At 32.2% G+C, this 23,177-nt stretch overlaps 1 protein-coding gene and 1 long non-coding RNA gene across 4 annotated transcripts in view; one reads left to right on the top strand and one right to left on the bottom strand.

Annotated features, from left to right (window-relative positions):
• Window positions 1-23,177, bottom strand: part of LOC125503370 — a 50,340-nt gene that overhangs the window by 19,043 nt on the left and 8,120 nt on the right. Inside the window, exons 2-3 of one of the 2 annotated variants that reach the window (XR_007280785.1) lie at window positions 15,165-15,223; window positions 14,917-15,091 (exon numbers count right to left, since the gene is read on the bottom strand). This is a non-coding gene — a long non-coding RNA (uncharacterized LOC125503370). Of the gene's footprint in view, window positions 1-14,916; window positions 15,092-15,164; window positions 15,224-23,177 lie in introns of those variants that run through there. The other variant, XR_007280784.1, reaches the window with a different exon arrangement.
• LOC109546551 overlaps window positions 6,754-23,177 on the top strand; it is a 22,287-nt gene continuing 5,863 nt past the window's right edge. Inside the window, exons 1-2 of one of the 2 annotated variants that reach the window (XM_048663548.1) lie at window positions 6,754-7,090; window positions 7,208-7,300. The gene's annotated coding sequence lies outside the window, so the exon portion shown is untranslated. Of the gene's footprint in view, window positions 7,301-23,177 lie in introns of both variants that reach the window. The other variant, XM_019917543.2, reaches the window with a different exon arrangement.

The raw sequence follows: 23,177 nt of genomic DNA, 5'->3' as shown, positions 1-23,177 counted from the left end.
AAATATATGCATATGGTATAGTAGTAGTAGGCAGAACCTGTTAGACGGCGCAACATTGAGATAAATTGAAAATGAAGTTCCTGATTAATAAGTCACTTTACGGGATATTAGTAACTCAAAAAGTAATGTATGCATCTATTTATTACGCATAAATAATAAAATTAACATACATTCATGTTACTGATGTGAGTTCCGAGTCATATACTCAATATTATCAGAATTCGAAACTCATTGAAGAGTACGAGAATTGGGGACTGGAAGTGAATATAGCAAAAACAGAATACCTGAGTTTGGGAGAAAGTCAGTACGACCTGAAATCATCAAAGAATAAAAAACTGCCTAGAGTACAAATATCTAGGCGTAAATATTACGTAAATTCCGCACTGTGCAATAAATAGATTTTAATTTGTTTACTCGAAAACGGAACGTCGTAGAAAAAAGTCAAGAGAACTTTTCTAATCCAAATTGAACAGGAACTGGAAAAATAATCTTTAATTTTAGAAAAATCAATTCGTAACTTTTCAAAAAAATGATCTAAAGACGTGCCTGTGCCCTGAAAAACTAGAAACCACATTTTTATAGCAAAACATGTAATATTATTAAGTGCCAAAGCCCGTAAAATTTCATTAAAATATTCCAAGCCGTTTCCATAGTATTAATAAATTTTTTTTTAAATAAAACTTTATGAAACACCTTGAGATCGGAAACTAAGTGTTTTCGGAACATAGACTATTAACTAAATATATCCAAAATTACTAGCACTATCACCCGCTGCAAAGAATGCATCTACTTACCAAAAACATATGCTACTGATACCAAAATTTAATAAATTCATGAATTACAGTTAGCTAGCAATGTGTTCAAATCAAAGTTCATAGAATTTCAGAATTAATTCCTATCTAAACTCCTTTGAGTTACCAAAGCTGTGATTGCTAGTAACAAACACATATATTATTGATATGAAGCTTTTCTAAATAGCCTTCCATAACTTACCATATTTAAAAAATAATAATTTTCGCAGATATTAAAAAGACAATCAGAATCGGAAAAAATGTTTATAAGCTAGGTCTTCGTGAAATGTGAAAAACCACCTGAAGCTTAAAACTGAATTAATCGATTACAGGAAACAAACACTAAAATACGTCTGAATCAGATTTAGAAATAGTTGACGTTTTTACAATCAACAGAAAGCTTTGAACTCGGAAATCAGAAGTTGCTCAAAACAATAAATCGCATAACTAAAGAGAAAAATGATCAGCATCTGCTTCATTAACGTTATTAATATAATTAAAATAGTAACTTGAACGGAAGTTATTTAAAAGTTCGAAATACATTTTCTCTTTCAAATGGTAATTTATCGAATGTAGTCAAATAATGAAAAATTTGTACGAAAGCTTCGTGGGATGTTACCAATTATAAAGAAGAATAATGCAGTGTCTGCATGTAGCTAATTAGCTCTAAGGAAACAGACTATACATTATAAAAAATAAATAGATACTGTTAAACAAGTGAACATGTTGGGAAATTTAAAAAATGTGGAATTTAATGCTTTTTCAATGCGTCTAACTATAGACGAACGGAAAAGTATAGTCCGCAGAATATTTTTAAAAAACCTTTACAATATGAAATCAACCTAGAAATTGTATAACTTGAAAAAATTAATATTAACCGCAGCAAAGGCAGCTTTTTATTGCAAAACAAGTACAGGATTTGCTGATATTCCGGCGGAACTAATTAAGAATGGGCTTACTGTTTTACATAACTTGATTACATCCGTGCTCGATCAATCTAGAAATGAAGACCAATATTTGAATAATACGTCAAGAGATTTTTATGAATGGAGTAATATTAATTTATTGTTTATTGATAAATACTTGCCATTTGTTTTTTAACTAATTAATTTCAGCAAATTTATTTTTCGGGCAACGTTAGTTGGATATTTTAGCTCAATAGTTTCATTTTTCTATCGTCTTATTTGAACATTATACTGCATTTAAGAGAATACGTTTTTTGGTAATAAGAAATCAAATGATTCGACACTCACATTAGATTAATTAGCTACGTAGATTAAGCTTCAAACTAATGAATCATTGTTGCCTATCGTATATTGTGTTGACATGGAAATTGGATTAGTTTCACTAGCAGCTTCATTCGATGGATCAACTAATTTACTCGCTTAGTATAATTTGTGAAAGTGCACTAAACAGCTATTGTCGATATCAGAAATGAAAATTCAAGTAAAACCGACGTCAATAATCCTCATTAACCGGCCATGAATTAATTTCCACCACATTCCAGATATTACATGACAGTAATTCAACGCTTTACACTGAGTGTTTATCTAGTAAAGGCTCTGCGGTAAATCATCTTACAATCAAGTTGTCGTTAAGAGGTTATTGAGAAAGCAACTTAATGTGGATCCTTTACTTAGCTGGTAGCAATGGATTAATTAATGAGCTTCAATTAATAAACACGGTATTGCAATATGCATTTACTTATTTTGCATATTGCTTGAAGTGCCGGCTCGTGGGGTATTTGAAACGGTAAAGAGTGTTCAGACTCAAGTTTTAGGTGTATTAAGATTCTTATAAGGAAAGTGCTTAAATTCATTAAAAGCCACCCATGATATTTGACTAATCGACCATAATAACTACTTTTAAATGTGGTCAATAAACAATGAGTGAATTTGGCGCCGATAAAATGACCCGTTGAGGTAAGAAAGGAAAATGTAATTAATACGAAAACCTATAAAATCTAATCACTCGGCATCACAAATTGCTCTTGTTTGATCTATGGCAGTACTTGCTCGTATTTTGCAAATCCCAGTCGGACTGTTAACAGCAGCTGTGCAAAACCCCATTTTTACAGTTGTTTTTTGTTTTAAACTCCGGTCTCCAACTGTGAAAACATCTTAACTAGCTACCTGACAACGCAACACTTTTCTCCCGCAGACGTGTAATAAATAAATACCTCATACGTTAAGTAGAATTTATTTATTTATTTATTTCTACATAGAGTAATAAAATATTGAGATTTATTAAGTATATGCTTTGATTATACTTTTTTAATCCTGATTAATTTTTAAGATCTGGGAAAAGTTGGTTCACCTAGGAGGACTGTCTTTGGTACGGTTCGTCTTGAGTAATTTATAGTTTATAACTAACTGGTTTATAACAATAACTTAATTTCAGCTCACTGCGTAATTATTTAATTATATGGATACTCAATTAATTAGTTGCTACAATGTAGGGATCTAAAATCTTGCATTGTTTCAATTTCTTTAGTCTCTTTGATTTTGCTTGGTACGAAAATTGCCATGGTCTAATTGCAATCACAACGGCTAAACGATTTTATATGAAAATAATATTTAACATAAATAAAGCCGATAAAGCTTATTAATTACTGGGGAAGCCAATGCGTCATTTGGTTGGAGCTTGATACTGAGATGATGTTGCAGATTTTAACTACTACAATGCAATGCAACAGAAAGAAAAAGAAATGTAACGATCATATAATTATTCAGCATGAAGTAGTAGTAACAGACAAATATACAGGGTGGGCCAACTTGCTCGCACTTATGGATCATTTTTAAAACGGTAGTAAATACCTTCACACAGCGGCAAATAGTCCCATAAAGAACATATTCTCGAACGAGTAGTGGGTGGATTAAACCTTTTAGAATTTTAACATTTTCATAAACAATAGATTTGTTAAGAAGTTGAGAAGTGATGTCAATACATGGTCACCGAATGTTTCAGCTATTTTAATTCAGGAATAATTAAACCGCTCCAAAACAAACTCTTAACAATATGTGGAGTTTATAAGATTGTTGTCGCTTTTTAATATTTATTAGTTTGGCAAGTATCCATAAAATAAATTAACTAAGAAATTTAAAAAAGACCATGTTGTTTAATTCTGAAGTTCATTAAAGTTCATCTATCAAGTCATACATAGAGCTATAAACTTGAAAAGAAAGTGCCTCTCCCAAATATGTTCTCAATTTTTCAAAAACGCTCTTGACCCTTAAGTAGTTATTTACATGATAATATCGTCTTCTACCTGATTTAAATCAATATACTATCGCCCATCAAACCTCCGCTTTAAAATCAGTTTTGTGCATTTAAAACACCTACTGAACATTTAGTTGAGGAAATTGAAAATAAATAAATTTGATCTTTATTTATCTTTTGTGCGGCGGCAGAGCTTTTACTTTATTTCTTCAAAGTCCCATTCCAATTTGTTTTTATACCGTAATGGATTGGGGAACGGTTTACATACCAAAAATTTTCACACCTATGTTTGACTATAGTTAATGGAATTTACAAGTAAATTCCTGGGTATATCTAAAAATAGATTAATAATCTACGGTTGTTCCATAACGAAACAAAATAAATTACTTTTTGAGCAGGTAGCGTCTTTATGTTGAAGGGAAACGCAATTGAACACATAGGTATAGCTTAGAACAGTACAAATAACTGGGCGTTTGCAAGATGGGGCTTTAATTGTATTTTATATTTTATAAACTATTCAACAAATTACGCGTTACACTGCCAAATTTGTACAACTTTGAAACTGGATAAAATTTCAATGCTGTAAGCGATTTGATTTCTGTTTGAAGCGTTATTTAGTCCAATTCGTTTTCTGTCCGTTTGTGTTTTTGAAAAAAATATGTATTTTTCATCAATTTCGTACACGGTGGACAACAAAACAATGCAAATTTGAACTTCATTTGAACAAAAAACGTTTTTTTGAACTTGAACAATAAAACCATAAAGACGGAGCGGATATCAAAAAACAATTTTTAAATTTTTTGTCTATTTATTTTTTTACAGGGTGATCTCAAAAAATTAAATTTTTATTGGTTCGGTGATAATTTTCTTTCTGTTGAACGTTGTTTCTGTTGTTTTTAATGTTGGAAATCCAGAACCCGTTTTGAAACTAAAACTTAATAATTGACGTAAGAAAAATATTCTACGTACAGGGAACGGATTATTTAAAAGTTCCCTGTAATTCATCTGATCATCTGCCAGATTTCGAGGGTAGTTCACATTTGCGTGAATGCATGCAATGCTTTTAATGCATTAAGTCGACTATAAAGTTTCAGCTTCAACATGAGCCCCATATTTTGAAAATCGGCCAAAACGAAAATTTTAATACTGCAAGATTAAAAAGTTTATTTTTGCGAACATCCAAAAACCATTTCAATATGCGGTCTATATTAATACATTTTGCTTTGAAATCCATAAAAAAAATTTCTTCAAGTGGGAGCTTGCCGAATATTCAGAAATGTGGCAATGTTTCAATTCACGCGAATTAGAATCTTTATATGTACATAATTCGCACACAATTTTCCAAACCAGAGACTGACCGAAGAAGAATTTGACTCAATAAGACTTCAAGCAGAAATAAAATCGTTAGCAGCAATCAGAATTTATCCAGTTTAAAGTTAGGGAAAATGTGGCTGGTTTCTTTTGCTGATAACTTATTTATTAGTAGATACTTTTACAGTTACAAAAATATATGTAAAAAAATGTGTACGTATAAGCGGTGGTCCTAATTGTGCGTCAATTATTTGGAATTTCGTAATTACAAATTCAGTATCACATTTTTTTAAGTCGAGAGTCGAGAATTGCGACGTGGCATTCTGGTTTAGAGATTTTAACAACAATAATGTTTATTAATCAAAAATAAAATTAATTATATCAGAGAGAGCTGAGAAGCAGGCTAAAAATATATTGAAGAACGCAGTGCTAGATTCAGAATAATACAATAAAAAAATATTTGCTTACCTATATGCAAAACAGCAGTTGCTTACGTTCATTTCAGAAGAAAGTTTATTGTATTTTTTAATCCAATTGATTGATATGCTTATTGATTGCTTTATTTATAATGAAACCGTTCTATGCTGAAGTTAACTATTAATTTTCGAGAACTTTTCTCTTATTTAAAATTAGCAAACCACATATTTTGAGTTATATCCATCATCATTATAACTGGAAGCGCTATTATTGAATATTTGAAAACCCCTTATTTTAACCTCGAAATATACAAAGTGTCTCAAATATTAGCAATTGAATGCAGTGTTGTAACTATAGATACTTAGATACGCACATCAATCTTAAAATGTTTGAACATATTTTCAACTTAGACATTTGTTGTTGGTTGAAAATACTGATTTTGTTGTGGGTAAAAAAAAGACGAAACTAATTCAAGATTAAGATCAAAAGTGTTGACCATTAGGGTTAAAAAAATTGTGATTAATTACAAAATCTATCACATCAATTGAAAATAAAGCTCTCAAAATACATATTTAACCCATCAGACTGTAAAGCAGCCGATTTAAATCAACGCAGAGCGAAAGCTCTGAAAAAATCTACAGAAATGTAGATTTCCTCATTTCGATTTTGAACTTGCTACGTGACTTCAAATTATTGAATGTCAGTTCACTTATTCCCTTGTGAACTTCTTTTCCGGGTTTCGCATTCTTATTGAAATGAGCTGCGTCTAATGTATCGCCTACTTGATTGGTATGAGCGTTGACCACCGTGCGAAATCTGCGCTCTTCGACGTCAAATTTGGTAACAATTCCAAAAAATACACGGAAGCCGTGGATAAATCTATCTCTAGCAAATGTCATTAATTAATGCTCTAATGCCTATTCCGTCCTTCCCACCACATAGGCAAATACATACGGTCGCGAAGAAAATATAAATACCCCCTAATAATGCCATATATCTTTCAGTACCACCGCCCACTACTCCTCAGTAGGCCCCAGAAATACAGTCACCTGTCGTAGTTAAAACAATCGCATCGTTGTCTGGCAAGGCGCAAGCAAGCTTGGCTTTCTTCATCGCGCGCTTCTTCCCCAAAACAGATGAATAACGTCGAAAAGAAGTGAACGAACGGCTACGGAAGAACCAAAGCAGAAGATCACAGTGGCCTTGCCTCCGCGTGCTGAAACAAACGATAAACGGAACGGCAAATTCGTAGTAAGCGGTGGCGTTAACAGTCGCAAGGCCGTGCAAGGACGTTCTTCGATTGTTTTCAGCGGGTCGTCGATTCTTTCAACGGATCGCGGAACCTCCTAGAGGTCAGTTTATATCTACAAGCGCCATCGCTGTTTTTCTCTATTGAAACCGATCCGAGATTTATGTAGAAAAGGACTTTTTATTTGGGTCTTTGATGAAAAAAACCTAATTTTATTCAGAATTTTCCAAGAGCAGCTGCAGAAACCTGCGTCATTGACGAGTACTTCAATAACTGCTGAATATAGTTACCACCTGGGAAAGGCTAAGCAAAGGTAAGATTGAATTAAGAAGTTTAATTGGGAATAGATAATTTAACATACATACCAAAAGTCATGTAAAGTGTGTACACAACTTGTTCAAAACATATATCTGCGAAAATGGCAAATTTTAAATGGGGTAGATAAAAACTATCCTGTTTTTAAGTTTTCATCTTAATTAATCTAAAGAAAATGTTTAAACGAGTGAGCTTTTTGAAGATCTTACGCGCGAGAAATCATGAAGATAGGAAAAACACTTTTATTTCTGTTCCTTTTCCTCAATTTATTTTTCCTCACGACCGGTAAAAAGCTTCTGCAATAAGCAGCAAAAGTGAAAGTTTTAGACTGATGTGAACCTACAATGAACTTTTAGAACTTTACCCTGAGAGCACTTTTATATAGCGTTTTGCGTCAATCTTTGAAGTAGCCCCTTTTTCAAACCCCAGTATTGTATTTTTTAATTAAATTTCGACTGTCTGCAATTTCCGTTTTTCTTTCAATATCAAGCTCATTGTGGCACTGATTTCTATGCTATATTGGTACGGTTGGTGTAACTTCAAATATTGCAGCTTGTGGATTAAAATCAAATGTTAAATTATTCTCAGTCAGAATTAAAATAATACGACTGCGCCCTAATTTTAGCGCAAAGCTTAAATATTTCCTTACTTTTGATTGTGAACATTTTTTCAATCGGTGATCCGATTTAAACAATTTTTTTATCGAAACAGCTCTATTTTTGAACAAAATTTCAGTTATAAGATAATATATATAATCGATTAACATTTTCTAGAGAGTGTTAAAATAGTGCAAGGTTTTCCTGGTCCAAATGGATTTATCTATTATATCCGTCTAATAATATCCGTGCGGAAAATCGGTCAGGTCAGACAGAAAGAAAAATATACCGAGTGTCTTCTGAGTAATTTGGATCTTTGTTAGTCTGTCTATCTCCAACCGTTCGAAATACGTTTATTTTTTATGACCGGTCACATTTTCCGCCCGAAATTTATTTCAACTTTTTCTTCAATTCCAAACAGAACATACAACATTTTATTTCAAACTTAAAGCTGTGAACCCCTGTTTATCTTGTTACAAATGTACCTCCATAAAGACGCAGCTCCATAAAAGCAATGAAAAATTGCCGTGGTGTGAAAACAAGAATATCCTTAAGCAAAATAAAAATTTTTACAACTTACTTGCATGAGCATAAAGAGACAAAATAAACAGAGCACAGTCTTTTGGGCAAAAAATGTATTTGCAAATAAAAAAAGTTTAAGTAACTTTCGCGCGGAAAATGTGACCGATCATAAAAAATTGAATCTGTCGAATTGCTCAGGATGAACAGAAGATTAAAGAACCAAATTACTTTGAAGACACTTTGTACAATATGTCGAATTATTTTTTTGCTTTTCTTATAGTTTCAATTTTGCCCTAAAATGAGGTATGAGTCGAAAAAACATATTCAAATCAACTGAGACTGACTGAGACGATATTCCAAGTGAAAAGTTAGGCAAGATTTAAGCTATGCGATAAATTTGCGGCGCAGTGTATATTTTTTTATATTTATATTGAAATTTCGTAAATTTTCTAAAAAAATCGAATATTTGCAATCAATGTGATTCTTAATTCAAAAACGTGTCATACAAAAATTGTAAAAAACAGGTTTATGCCAAACGTGTAATCTAAAATACCTTGTTTGCCAATATCTGTTCATTGATCATTTGCATTCACAATAATATTAGGAGGTTTTTCTTGTGAAAATTTGTAGATCAAACCACTTTTGCCAGTTTGTTACCATGAAATGAATTTAATAATTACTCTTAGCAGAGCAGAGCATCAATTTTCATTAGCAGAGTATCAAACATTTTAATTTTATTCCTCCAACAGATTGTCTTTCGATTATTTCTTGACGAACAGCAAAATTAAAAACTTTTAAAAACCTTCAACATATTTCATCGCATTTGGCTCACTATTTCACTTCTAAAAAGTCGGTGGATTCTATATACTTGAAAAGGAACCATACTTGTTGTTTTAAATTCTATAAATGTAAACATTTAGAAAATTGCATGGGAATCTTAATTTGTAAAAAGCATTCCCACCATTATACGCTTTTTATTAGTACGAATGAAAGAATTCAACTGCCTTAATGCAGTTATTGGTACAATTAAATTCCTTGAATACTGGTTTTTTTGGAAATTTTATAAAGACCACCTGGTGTGTTGTTCTACATATTCAAAATATTTGGCAAACTTGTTCTACTACAAAAAAATCGTATTGACGACTTGATCCAACGGTTATTCATCTGTAACGGTACGAAGTTTACGTTGACATAAGGGAAAGCAGAAAAAATGCTTATATTTATTGTAATCCGATTATTAATGCTCGAGAGCGCTGACCATATTAAAATAATTAGTGTTACAACGAAATATTTTTTTAATTAGTGAAACTGTGAGGTAAATTTGTAAATAACCTGTGGCGGGTAAATGTAACTCAACATACAAGCCAATTGTGAAAAGCAAATATTATGCACCGTGAAAAAGCGTAAATCCTTGAAGATTATTTTGACAAGCTGTTCCCGACAGGAAATTACCCGAGATATTGACTTTAGCTCCTTAAATTTAAATTTAGACAATCATTGGAGGTAATTTTTTTCACCAACATTAATTCATTGTCCTTCTACTGAAGCGGACATCCAACTAATGACATCAACATTGACCAATCAGCCAACCGTTCATTGTCCTCAAAATTACGTCCTTAACATTGCATGCTATTGAAGATGTTTTAATTACCAGCAATTTTTAGCTGACAAAAAAAGATGAACAACATTCAAAATTATATCTACCACTTCTGAACGAGCAGCATTGATTTGTGAGCTGATAAAATAGTTTAATTAGTGAAAGAACTTGTTAATTAAGCTCTTTGAAAAGTTCAACGCTTTGTCAACAATGGCTTTTGTTGCAGGAGGATCTAATCCCTCTTCAACCTGAGAGTATTTTTCTAACGCTCTGTTTAATGTTTAATTTGTGCAACCACTGCTGTGCTTTGAATATTTGCCTTGGCAGAACTAATATTAAATAAATAGGACAACTATTTGTTGAAGCTGGACATTTAATTAATGCCGACCTTTTATTTAATGTTCTAACAGTGCAAAGTATGCTTTTTGATGAAAAGAAACGATTTTAAATTTAGTGACTTTCTATATCTGATCTCTCGTATATTGCATTCTTTGATTGGTGTGTACTCAACATTCACTAGAAGAAGGGACCTGGATTAATAAACTTATTTTTTAGGCACATAATTCTCTAATATTGTGTTCTTTCAAAATATTTTTTTGAATAAAATACATACAGTTAAATACATCATACAAAAATTAAATTGATCAATCAAATCAAAATAAGTGGTCGATTTTTTAAACTGAGCATTAAAATTATTCGCACAACGAAAGGTCAGGTTTGTTCTTATAGAAAAAACTGCTCAGCAATATTAATAGTATCACTTTGCAAACAAATTATGACCATAAAGGAAAAGCAAACAGTATTTAAAAAACGTAAATTTATATTAAAACAAGGTTAAATTAATGCTAATTTTAGCGCCTTCCAATTTAAAGGACAATAGACTATTTACTTGTCACTTCTGGTTGAAGGTAGTGAACTTGTGACATCATTCGGAAGTTTCCCATGTATTATTTACCAGACAATAACATTGGACATGGACAATTAAGCAAACATAGAACAGATTATATTAGCAGAATGCCTAAATGTTGAAAAAATCGCACTCCAATTATAATTGAATAAGTTATGTTAATTGGAAATATCGGAAAGCAGCAAAAAAGGACAAACCTAGCCAGGGGCTCGCGCAAAATTAATTTTGCTGAAATTACCACTGTATGTTATGCTGCCTTATATGAGATGATATTAAAGGCAAACGCAAATAAACTCAGACGTTCTACAGATATCATAATTGACAGGTCTTAAGTGAGTCGGCTATGTATTGAAACAACAATAATGGAATAATTAATTTCAAGTTAAAATACATCCTCAATTATCTACTGGCCTTTTTCATCTTCTATTAAGACGCTTCTTTTGCTTCTATTGACAGTGATTTGCATAAATAATAGGCATTTCTTAAATGAGCAAATATAATGTCCAGCATCTAATTGCGAGTTTTCTCATGCATATGCAGAATTAGGATTCTGCCCAATACGGTATTATTTCCATGTATTTAAAGATTAGATGGCACAAACCGACACGCGGGACTCTCTTTCTAAATGGCAAACCACAACTTTAAATAGTTCTTCACTTGGCATTTAATGAATTTGTGGCTTGTAAATTAACGAGAAGATTCCGGAAAAGCCAGCTTTAAGCCTTATATTAGAGAACGTTTGCTTCTAACTAAACTAATCCTAACTAGAGAATTTCATAATTTTCTTTGGCATTTTAGAAAAGCATTGGCATCAGCAATTATTAATTTAAGATACCTGCTTAGCTTTTAATTAAATTTAAAGAATTGCTAGCCAAAATTTGTCACTAAAAACTTTTATCAGCCGCATTTTGTATACAATTCTGTCTTTGTATGAGATATTTGTGAATCTTCTTTCAAGATTGTTGCAATTATTTAGCATGATCCATCTGCCTATGCATCACTTTTTAATTTTAGCTATCGCTTTTACTCCAAACTTTGATATTTACAACTATTTGCTTGAAAATAACACTATTTTACAAGCAAATTTATCTATCCTGCAAACTGCTTTATGTTTCCTAAAGTTCTGAAACTGCAGAATTCGTTTGTTTGTAAAATGCTGTTGCCGTTTTCTAGCGAACAGAATATGAATTTTGGAACGGCAAAGCCCACCAAATGTTTTCAGGTAAACTTGCAACAACTGCAACGCCGAAAAACTTATTACTGCATAAACATTTATGGTCATATTTATTAACATTTATAAGTCATGTATTACTAATTTCATTTAGAGCCTCGCGTATATTAGAAACTGGAGGGTCCCTATTTTCTATGTATTTTTACGTTAAAATTCCATAACAAATGTTAACAGTGTGGCAACAAATTCACTTTTGTGCTGCGATATAAGCTCGATGTGAAATAGATTTCTTATTACTCCTTGACAAGATCTTAATGAGATTTTTTATTATTATAAAACTGCAAGGCCGCATTAATACCTTCGAGCATTTTTCCTTTGTTGTTAGAAATTAGATTCCTGACGAGTTGTGAAAGGTATTTTTGTGAGAGATTCTTGAAATACTTTTAAACTGCTATTCAATACAATAAACGTTTATTTCAGTTTTCAACAGAGGGAAAAGTATTGAGATTGGAGATCTTTAATTTATGCGTAAATGTTACTTTTATTATAGTTGGTAGTATTATAGTATTGACCAAGAAGACGGATGCATTGTATGGCGATCTCCAAAACCATAAGTCGAAGTCGGATAAATTAGGAAAACGTTGCGCAATTAGGGGACCATTTACATATCATTTTCTAAAAACAACTTTTTTTTGTAATTTTCGAAATATTTAGAAAAAATGATTTTACGGATTTTCGTTTTTATTCATTTTTGAAGTTATTTCAAATCATAATAAAAATACTTTCTCATGGCACCTTCTCGAACTGCGAAAAATGAATAAAAAGACAAATCTGAAAGATCACTTTTTTCTAAATATTTAAAAAATGCAAACAGACACTTGTTTTCTGAAAACCCCATGTATATGACCGCCTGATTGCGCGACTTTTTCCTAATTTAACCGACTTCGTATATCTTACGGTGTCGAAGGTCCTCATGCAATGCACCCTGATCTTGGACATCCTGTATAGTGCACATACATGTCTGATTATAATAACTACAAAACGACGACTACAATAAGTATCCATTATTTTAGTAGGACAAAATCGCAACAAACATTTGAAGAAAATTGAGCATTAATTAGTGAAAAGTTAAGCGGATAACTAGACTAATCAGCTGCTCAACAAAATGACCGTTATGTAGCCAAATTTGCCCTAACTTTAGAACTGGATAAATACTGATTGCTTCAAACGATTCGGTTTCTGATTGAAACGTTCACTAGCACCATTTGTCGTCTCTTAGTCCATGTTGTGCTAAAAATTCAGCACCTCAGATAAATTTTCTACGGGCTGGCAAATGAAAAAATGCGGAAAGTTCGGCATGCTCCAAGTTGGTCAAGAAAAAGTTTTTTTCGATTTTAACACTAAAAGTTTAAAGATGCTAAAGAACTAGTTAATGATCCAAATAGCTCGAAACGTCTATTGAATTTTTCGGCCATTTGTTTACAGCGTGGACTCAAAAAGTCAACTTCTTGGTTTCAAACAGCAAAGTTTCAAAGTTATCAAAGCGATAACTTTTCTGTTCTTGGGACGATTTTGCGCTATTGAGCGCATGTTGAAGCTTAAACTTCATAGGCAACTTAAGTCAAAAATTCGATTTACAGCGTTGCATAAATTATCACTACACACCAACAAGATAATTTTTTGAGCACCACTGTAAATAAACGAGATGGGCAAAAAATCAATAACTGATTTCGAGATATTAGATCTTAATGCCGGTGGTATTGTAAAACAATTAATAAAAACGTTTTTTATTCAATGGAGAGCATGTGGACCTTTCTCCAATTGTTTCATTTGCCCATTCATGTTCCATTGTTTCATGTGCCACCCTGTAGATATTTTATCCGAAACCCTAATTTATTATACACACAGGCACTAATTTGAAAAGAAATTGCACTCAATAACGCTTCAAACAGAAAACAAATCGCTCGCAGGGTTAGAATTTATGCAGTTCAAAATTTAGTCTAAATTTTTCATCGTCCTATTTTTAATGTAAGTATTGTTAAAATTGTGTTTAAATACAGCCATAAAAATAAGAGGAAATTTATATCAAATCAAATTAACGTAGAAATGTACACGACGTACTTAAGTAACGCAGAAAATACAAGTAACGACACAATTTGGCGAAATTTTAAATATTGTTCTTAAGTGCTTGGCTGAGCAGACACTTTCAGGTTGTTTTTTCACTTGGATGATCTTCTTTGGTTTCTCAGACAACCGTGCGAGTAGAATTGAATTAAAGACAAATTTAATTCCATTATCTAGAAGAAAGCAGAAAGAAAATTCGAGGATCATGACAGACTAAAGTCTAAACTAAGTACTAAAACTAAGACCGTATTCTGCTGATCAATTGCAATAAAGCACATTTTCCAAGAATACAAGAACATGTTGTTTTTACCACCCAACTACGGAAAATGGTGTTATTAGATTATGATTGAAAGATGGAGTGAAATGCATTTCTGTTTCGGTTGAAATCCACGAAGAAACCACAAATAGATGTGGCAAAGATTGAACATACCGGAAAACTCGTACCTGATATTATGGACCACAAATTATGGTTAAAGTGACTTACGGTACATCGGCGAACCGCCTCCACACGGACGTTCCCAATTAATCTGTTTTAATTGAATAAATTAGAACGACCAGTGGCTATCGGCGGCAACAAAAAAGATCGGCTTCGGATTGTTTTCAATGATACGCATGGTTGGGCGTGATAATTAGCTAATGAACCCTGTCCAAAGTTGTTAAATTTATTGGCAGAAGTTGGTGAAATACAGTAGCGTCCGTTTTAACATTTTATTCCAATCACTATGAATAACTGCAACATATTCAGTAATCCAACAGGAGGTTACGGCAAACAACAATGAGAACTGAACAATTTTGTGGTATTTTCTGCAAAATACTTACGGCCGATGAAGTCAGATAAAGACCAAATTTACACCCGATCCATTGCACAAATACTAAAAAAACATGAACCGTTTTCTAAATAACTGCGGAAATAATAGGCGAAAAACAAATCTACTAACGACTTACCGCAGGGGACATCTTCCCAAGAAATCTACATTTGAACGGCGCATTTCGGAATTCCAAATCTGAAAAAAGTACATCTTTGTATTCTAAATAGGCAATGTTTCCCATTTGTAATGCATTAAACCAACAAGGCAATAATTAACATACACGAAGAGTGATAAATAATTAATCGTCAACCATCAAAAATAAACTAACTGAATAATAAAATACTAAATTTGAATAAAGATTAGTGAAGAAAAAGTTTAAATTGTTAACGCTCCGTTGGGCTTTGTTTATTATAATTGGTTTACTTGAGTAACTGCCTACACCAATATTAGCTATAATTTTATGCTGGTAGAACAAAAATATTTATATAAATAGCATCAAAGAAAATATGGCTGTTAAAATTTAGATCTATAATTTCACTATATATTTCATTAAAAAAAATTATAAAAACAACAAATAAAAATTTGGCTTCACCTTGAATAATTAGGAGAAATAGGGCTACTTTACAGTTATCCTGAAAAGCAACCATTCAATGACTTTACGCATTTAATCGCTTGTTACTTTGAAATCAATAGATTGCTCTACCCAGCAATTTGCACAGGAAAGAAGCAAACGCGATGATTGAAGGATTAATGTTCACTAAAACCAGCATAATATAGAACTAACTTATAAAAACAGACAAACAAACAAATATAAAACTATGCACGCTCTTAATTGTTCAGTTTTGCATTTGTTGAAGCTGCGAAATAAGAGAAGTTTGTGGGAAAAATGTTTTTTTACTGGTACAGACTGGTAACAGAGACTCATGAATTGCAGTCAACCAACTTTGTCGTATCACATTTTTTGTTAATTAATTTGCAATTTTCCTGTTTCTGAATGTATAATGGAATCTTACAGATGACATTAAAACGCATTTATTACGTTAATTTACACTTTTTGCTACTCGATAAATTTAAACATAATTGTGTTTTATAACTATTCTCCAAGTGAGTTACAGCAGTAGTCAATTTGTTCGAATTGGCGTTCTGATTACAAACCTGTTATTTTTAAATTATATTTGTAATTTGAAAATGTGGCCTTTGTGAAACATAGACAAAGACTTCCTTTACTGTAAAAATGTGAACAGTAAATGCATTCTTTATACCATCGCGCTAAATGTGAATGCGAATTTCAATTTTGCTAGTTTTTTTCAAAAAGAAGCATTTTTGTTCATAGTAAACTCATCAAAATTTAAGAATAATCAAGAAAATCAAATAAAATAAATTATCTTGTGAAAGAAAATTCGTCCAATATAAAATGCAAACAGTTATACATACAAACGAGCTCTTTCTAAATTACGTAAAACAAATTATTTCCGAATTAAGTGTGGCGTGAAGATGTGACGATGCCTCAAAGTCATAAACCTTGATTCTCACATCCTTAGTTCATATTCGTGCAAAAGAAAGGCTGGAATGTATATTGCCCATTGTAATTGACGGCATGAAGTGTTAATTATCTTTTAAAATGTTTTCTGCGGTAATCGCAATCTTTTCGGCAATTTCTGTTAAATTGAAAGGCATTTCAATTGAACATCAAATTATCATTAAATTTTTAATGACACATTTTTTTAAACTCGACAGTTATTAGCAATTAAATGATGAGCAACTTTGGCGACGCACAACAAAACAAGAAATATCATAAAAGATCGATAAACTGTTAATTAATCATAAATCATAGTATGTTTCATTTAATTGCTTTATCACTTACACTGTTCGTTACACTTTATTGTCTGTTTGTGATTGCTTTCATTGTCTAATTCAAGATGGATGATTTGCTAGGTTTAAAAAAAAGTTCTATTAGTCAACCACATACAAAAGTTAAGTTAAACAAATGGCAATAGAAACAAAACATTTTAGACAAAATTAATATTGCGGCAAACAAACAGTCACGTTTTAAATAAACTGCTCAACAAAATGAACGTTACACACCCAAATTTGCCCGAAGTTTGGAAGTAAGTGAATAACCTCTTTCTGAAAAATCTGGAATCCTATTGTTTAAAAAACTTTAGTAATAAACTGTAGTTTAGTTGATTGCAGTTGTAGAGAAACGCACGCACTAATCGAAAAGAAATTGCACTAAATAACGCTCCAAAAAGAAATAGAATCGTTCGCAGCAATCTGAATTGATCCAATTTCAAAGTTGGTCCCAATTTGTTAACAGTAATTGATTTTGTTAGAACGACATCAAATATATGCGAGATCAGACACCTGAAAACTGGAAAAACTATCGACGACAACGAGGCGAGGACAAAAATCGATCATGAAGACAGATCAGTGACATAAAAATAACAAATGACACGATTAAAAACACCTTAAAATCCCTTAAAATTAGAAAAAAACCAGGACCAGATGAGATCATTAAGGAGATGCTTAAATTCGGAGGGAAAAACATTACAAAATGAAATACTGACTGTATTAAAAAATATTATAGAAGAACAGAAAATATCAAACGAATAGAAGAATAGTATAACAATACCCATTTTTAAAAGGGGACAGAAAGAACTCTTAGAAAACTATTGTGAAACAACCCTACATGATAGCGCTTTTAAAGCATTCCCAAATACTATTTTGGGGGAAATCAGCAAAACCAGAGAGAATAAGAGAAGAACAACAAGGCTTGCGAAAAATAGAGATCCACAATAGATGCAATATTCATAGTCAAGCAAATATCCTTATCCCTAGAATCCAATAAATTCCTAGAATTCAATAAACCCTAAAAAGCTTTTGATAGAGTGCACCTGAAAGGTGCTCTGGAAATAATGAGAACAAAAGGGCTAAACTACAGACTGCCTAATGCAAATAATAGAAAAGAACTGAAATAATAGAAAATCTTCCCAGAACGGCTGGATACAAAATTGAAACTACTTTCTTCCATGCCGTATGCTACGCTGACAACGCGGCTCTGATTTCAGATTCTTCTTTCTTTCTTCAACACCCAAGCAAAAGAACTAAATATGATCAACACCGAGAAGACTAACTGTTTAGTAATACTAAAGAAACCGATAAGAGGCAAGCAGGAAATCGACTCCAAGATCGTCGAACAAGTAAACCATTTCAAATATTTGGGAGCAGAGATAACGAGCCATGGAAGTAACTAGTTAGTAACTTGCTACCTCTCGAAGTAAGAGAGCAAGCAATGAAAGCGGCTCGAATTTCGTGAAGTTTGAGAGAAATTGTTTGGAAAAACAAATACCTAAATACGGAAACGGCAGGAAGACCTATAATAACAAACGTAGCATAAACAAGACCAGATACAAGCAGAACTCTACAAATGATGAGAACAGTTGAAATGAAGACCTTATACAAGGCAAATCTCTAAGAGTACGAAGTGAGGACATCAGAAGGCAATGTAGATCTACAGGACATAAGATGGGTGAGACGGAGAAGACCATTCTGGAACAAACATGTACAAAGAATGGAGGACAACAGAGTAAGCAAAAATGCAAAAATGAATAATCCAGTCCAAATGACCTTATCCTCCGGGGAAGACTTGTTGGCAATGAAGAAGCCTCCTAATATGTATGTATATTAGAAAGAAAGAAGTTTAGTTGAACCAGCTTTGGTTTATAGGATACATTGCGCGTTCCTTTTCCGATCTATCCTTATTGCAATTATTTCTCATTTCCTCTCGTTTGCATTAAAATAGTCATTTTTCAAGGGCATCTCCGATTAATTGACACGAGTATTTTAAAAAGATTTCCGCATTTAGTTCTCAGCCACAATAAAAATTAATTACAACTGTTCTCATGAATTGACTAGAATTTTTAATGCACTTTCATTCATTTGCCAGGAAATTCACCTGTATATCATTGTAAAAAAAGCAAAAACAATGAACTGCTGAGCTACCCGTAATTACACATCGGAATCTGTGTAGTGTAATTTGCAGATAAAATAGCTTTCAAATGGCTGGTATAGCTGAAACACAATGTTATGTGCATTTTTGTATCTCTAAGTATATTTAAAGAACATCGGCTTATTAGCTGTTAGGTAGTTATGTAATATTGGCACCTATATAATTTTCTACTGCAGTTGAGGCATTAATGTCTACTTTAAGGCTTTAACAGCTAATAATAAATTAAGTCTGATGTTAACAAATAGGAAAGCAAAAACCAACGAAGAAAGTACGGTATAATTATCATTAATTACTAAGCAATAAACTGAAAAGTCGTGAAAGCGCCCAATTCGCAAACTTCCACTTTCCAACCTTGTAAAATTAGAAAACACTGATTGCAAGTAAGGAAAAGAAGACATAAATTTTATTCTCTGTATTGCAGTAAATGGCAAGAAATATTTTTAATTTGAATCTAAAAATCAAGTAAGTAGGTACTCAAAATTGCTCAATTTCACATTGGCATCGACTGTTGCTTGCTCTTGCTAAAAGGCTTGCATGAAGCAATTTAAGTACAGCTAGTACCAACCACTACACTTCACAAAACTATAATTTTGATTAAAGCAAATTAGTAAGGCCGCATTACTGGCTTGAATACAGGTAATTACGCTTGTCCAACATCGGTTACTTACTTTGCAAATCACGAACCATTTTTTATACGGTCAACGTTCTGGCTGTACGTATTTTATTGCCTGTCAATAATTGACTTACTAAAGTGATTTTAATGTGTTGATTTTGCAAGTTCACTTATCTTATACTACAGTTCCATACTTCACGTAATGTAAAACTGAATACATTTACTGAAGATTTATGGAAGAACAGATGTTTCCCCTTGGTCCAGTGAGTTTTTATGGCTGAACAAATCTCTATGGTCAATAGATTTGATTTGAATATTTAACGAGTTTACAGTAATTATAATTACGCCGTAAATTATCAAAATTAATTGACTTCTGTTTATTGATATTTAAATAATGTATTCCTATGGGTTTTTCAATATATCGCGCTTCTTGAAATAAAATAACTTTTAATCGAGGAAACATAATTTTGATCACTAAGAGCTGAGTTCTTCAATGAATTTTCCCATTTTAGTAATTTAATTCCCAAGCATGGTTGCAGCAAGCGATGAAAATCAGTTATTATTTAAGATGATCTTGATTGTACTAATAAGAATTTAATTGATTTGATAAATTAGTGGAATTAAAAGCACATTTTTCATTTAATTAGCTAAGCATAGACACTCTTCTGCTTTTTCACATAATATGCATTTTATAGTTATATAGTTATTATTAATGGTGGCAATTGTTTTGCTTCAATTGGTAATTTATTTCTATAAAACAATATCGGTTATTTTCACATTTACATGTTTTTTTTTATTTATATGTGTGAACTTATTAGTGTGACCCGTTTTCTACTTTCCGAAGGAAAAACCCCGATTTCTTCAAAATCTAAGCTTCATGTTCATGTGGCTACGCAAATCCCTGCGGAAGTTCTGGTCACATACATATATACAATATAAATATAAACGCGTGTCACACTGGAACCACAGTACCGTTTAAATGTTGGTAATTTACAACTTGGTATTCGTTTGTCTTCTTATCATATACCGTATGGTCAACGATATTCAGAACTGGCGTGCCTGGGAATTAATGCTATTGATCTAGAAAACATCGGGAATACGTGATCCAAATCAGGCCTTATGTTTTATACATGCTGTGATGATGACAGTTCCCTTAATCTCTTATGGATCTGTTTCAATTTACTGAAAGTGAATGTGATTTGGGACAATGATAAATTAAAATTGACATTAAACACAGCTACCAATGAACTATAATGATATTTATAACCAGTTCATTAACCCACTGGATAAATTAGGAATGTTTCAAGCTTGATTAAGTCTTTAAAACATCTGCAAATGAACTAACTGAGACAGTCAGGTGCAAAATCATTAGGTACTGGTTTTGTCCTTTAAAACTTACTTACTAATAATTTAAAAAAATATATGTTCGTCCACATAAAAGCGCGTTGCTCTTCTAGCGCCATCAAGTCTATTCAATATAAAATTCGCCTTTTGGAAGCGCAGCGCGGCCGTGGATATTACCCAGCTAAACAATTTCATTGCACATGAACGAAGAAGACCCACACAAATCACAGTCTATGCTACATTAGAAACTATATAGCAATTAATTTATTAAAACATGATTTTTCCGGTGCTATTAATGAGCGGAAGGAGTGGAAAAGAACACTTTGCAAGATCCACAGGCTCGACAACAATGCACTTTTGTTATACTGATATATAAATTTTAGCCGTAATAAAAACATAAACCTGCAGCAATTAAATAAAACATTTAGATTAGAGGCAAATCAGATAAAGAAAAAGACGCATTATGAGGAATAATTTCTATACCTAACATTTCTTTTTTAACTTGTTTCTGGAATTATTTATTAGCAGCAGCTTTAAACACATTCATTGGTGATGCGAGGAAGACGGCGTTTTTAATTAAATATTAAAAACTTCTGAAGAAACAGAAAATATGCATTGGTTGCATATTAAAAAAAACATAAACTGTGTGCAAATAACTTTTCAAAAATTTTATTATGTAATACTTATGTTTTAGATTCTTTGAAAAAATTATTCATTGAAATCATTGAACACATTGACATTTCACTCAGGCCAAAGGCTCATATAACTAAGATTTTTCAAAAGAAGCTTTATAAGAACAGTTTCATTTAATTTGTACTTCATCGATCAGTGATTCTATTGATCTAACCACTAATCTGTAATCTTTGCTCTTGATACTTCAGCAGATCGTTTGCTTCCAATTAAAGTTTTTGTATTTCTTGATAAATTATTGGGAAATTACTATTTCAACTTACTTGAGGGTACAGTTGAATATTGTTCAAAATAACAGCTGTATAGGTCTAATGGGAAATGATTAGGAAATACCATTTTTTGTTGATAAATAGCACTTTTCTAGCATTTTTCTGGAATTTGCGTTATTGCTCGATGAGGATACTTCTAATTTGTTATTAAGAAGTAATTGAGAAACTCATTTTTCTCATGAATTTACGGTTTGATTGTTTATTATCTTTAAATATCCCTGTCCGATTGCTTCAATAATATACTTATCAAAATCAAGCAATATGATTTGTCTAATAAATTAGCCACACAAAATCTCAACTAACAAAAACCAAAAACCGATTCAAATTGTGTCGGCATCGAAAGTGAAAATGAAGTACTTATTCATTTTAATACAATACGCAAGTGGCGTAGATTTACCTATGCAATTGGAAACCACTTCAGACAGTCTTCGGCACCTCAAAGGCCATTTTCGCTTAATTGGTAATAAAATGTTTAATATTCGTAACATCTGGTAGGTTTAAAAACGTACTTATTCTGGGCATTGAAATGGATCGGTCGAGTTGAAGTTCATCAGCCTCCAGGACTAACAGAATACCTTTAGACTTGTATAATGTGTTTACACACTTATTAAAAGAACTAGATCTATTGTTGACAGAGACGACTGTAACGTGCTGCTTGGACACTGAACGGCCAGCAGGAAAATAGAGATTTCATTCTGTTTGAACACTGAGCTAGCCAACACATGCCAGTTTCAATGTCCTTTATAAAATAAGTGTGTACCGAACATGTCTTAGTGTACCCCATCTGGAATTCACTGCAAAAAAGCAGTTCAAGAAAACACGAAATATGTTCTAATGAAGTAAAAGTTTATTTTCACAAAGAAAAAAACGAAACTACCGAAAAAAACATAATAATAAAATCTAGCTGTATATGATTACTAATCTAGCTTTACATAACAATGCATATATTTTTCTTAAAACCGCTACAATATCGGTATTTTTTACCGGACAAGTTGTTACCATTAAAGTAATTGTACTTGCTCAGGTGCGTCGTAAATTACTTTTTTACTGTAAAGCGACTTAGTTAAAACATACTTTGTTAATTTGTGTATGGTGTAATTTTATGTTTGTATACTAATTACACATGATGTTTTCGTAGTACTACTGTCTAGTACTAATTAAAATACATGTAAAATATTGCATCATGTATTTCATAGAATCTATACATACATCTTTCAGCACATA

This window comes from Dendroctonus ponderosae, unplaced genomic scaffold (assembly GCF_020466585.1).
Source record: "Dendroctonus ponderosae isolate FM_Combo_2020 unplaced genomic scaffold, Dpon_F_20191213v2 Dpon_F_20191213_2, whole genome shotgun sequence".
NCBI lineage: Eukaryota > Metazoa > Arthropoda > Insecta > Coleoptera > Curculionidae > Dendroctonus > Dendroctonus ponderosae.
The sequence above is the reverse complement of the archived record's forward strand: the minus strand, read 5'-3'. Positions and strand labels throughout refer to the sequence as shown.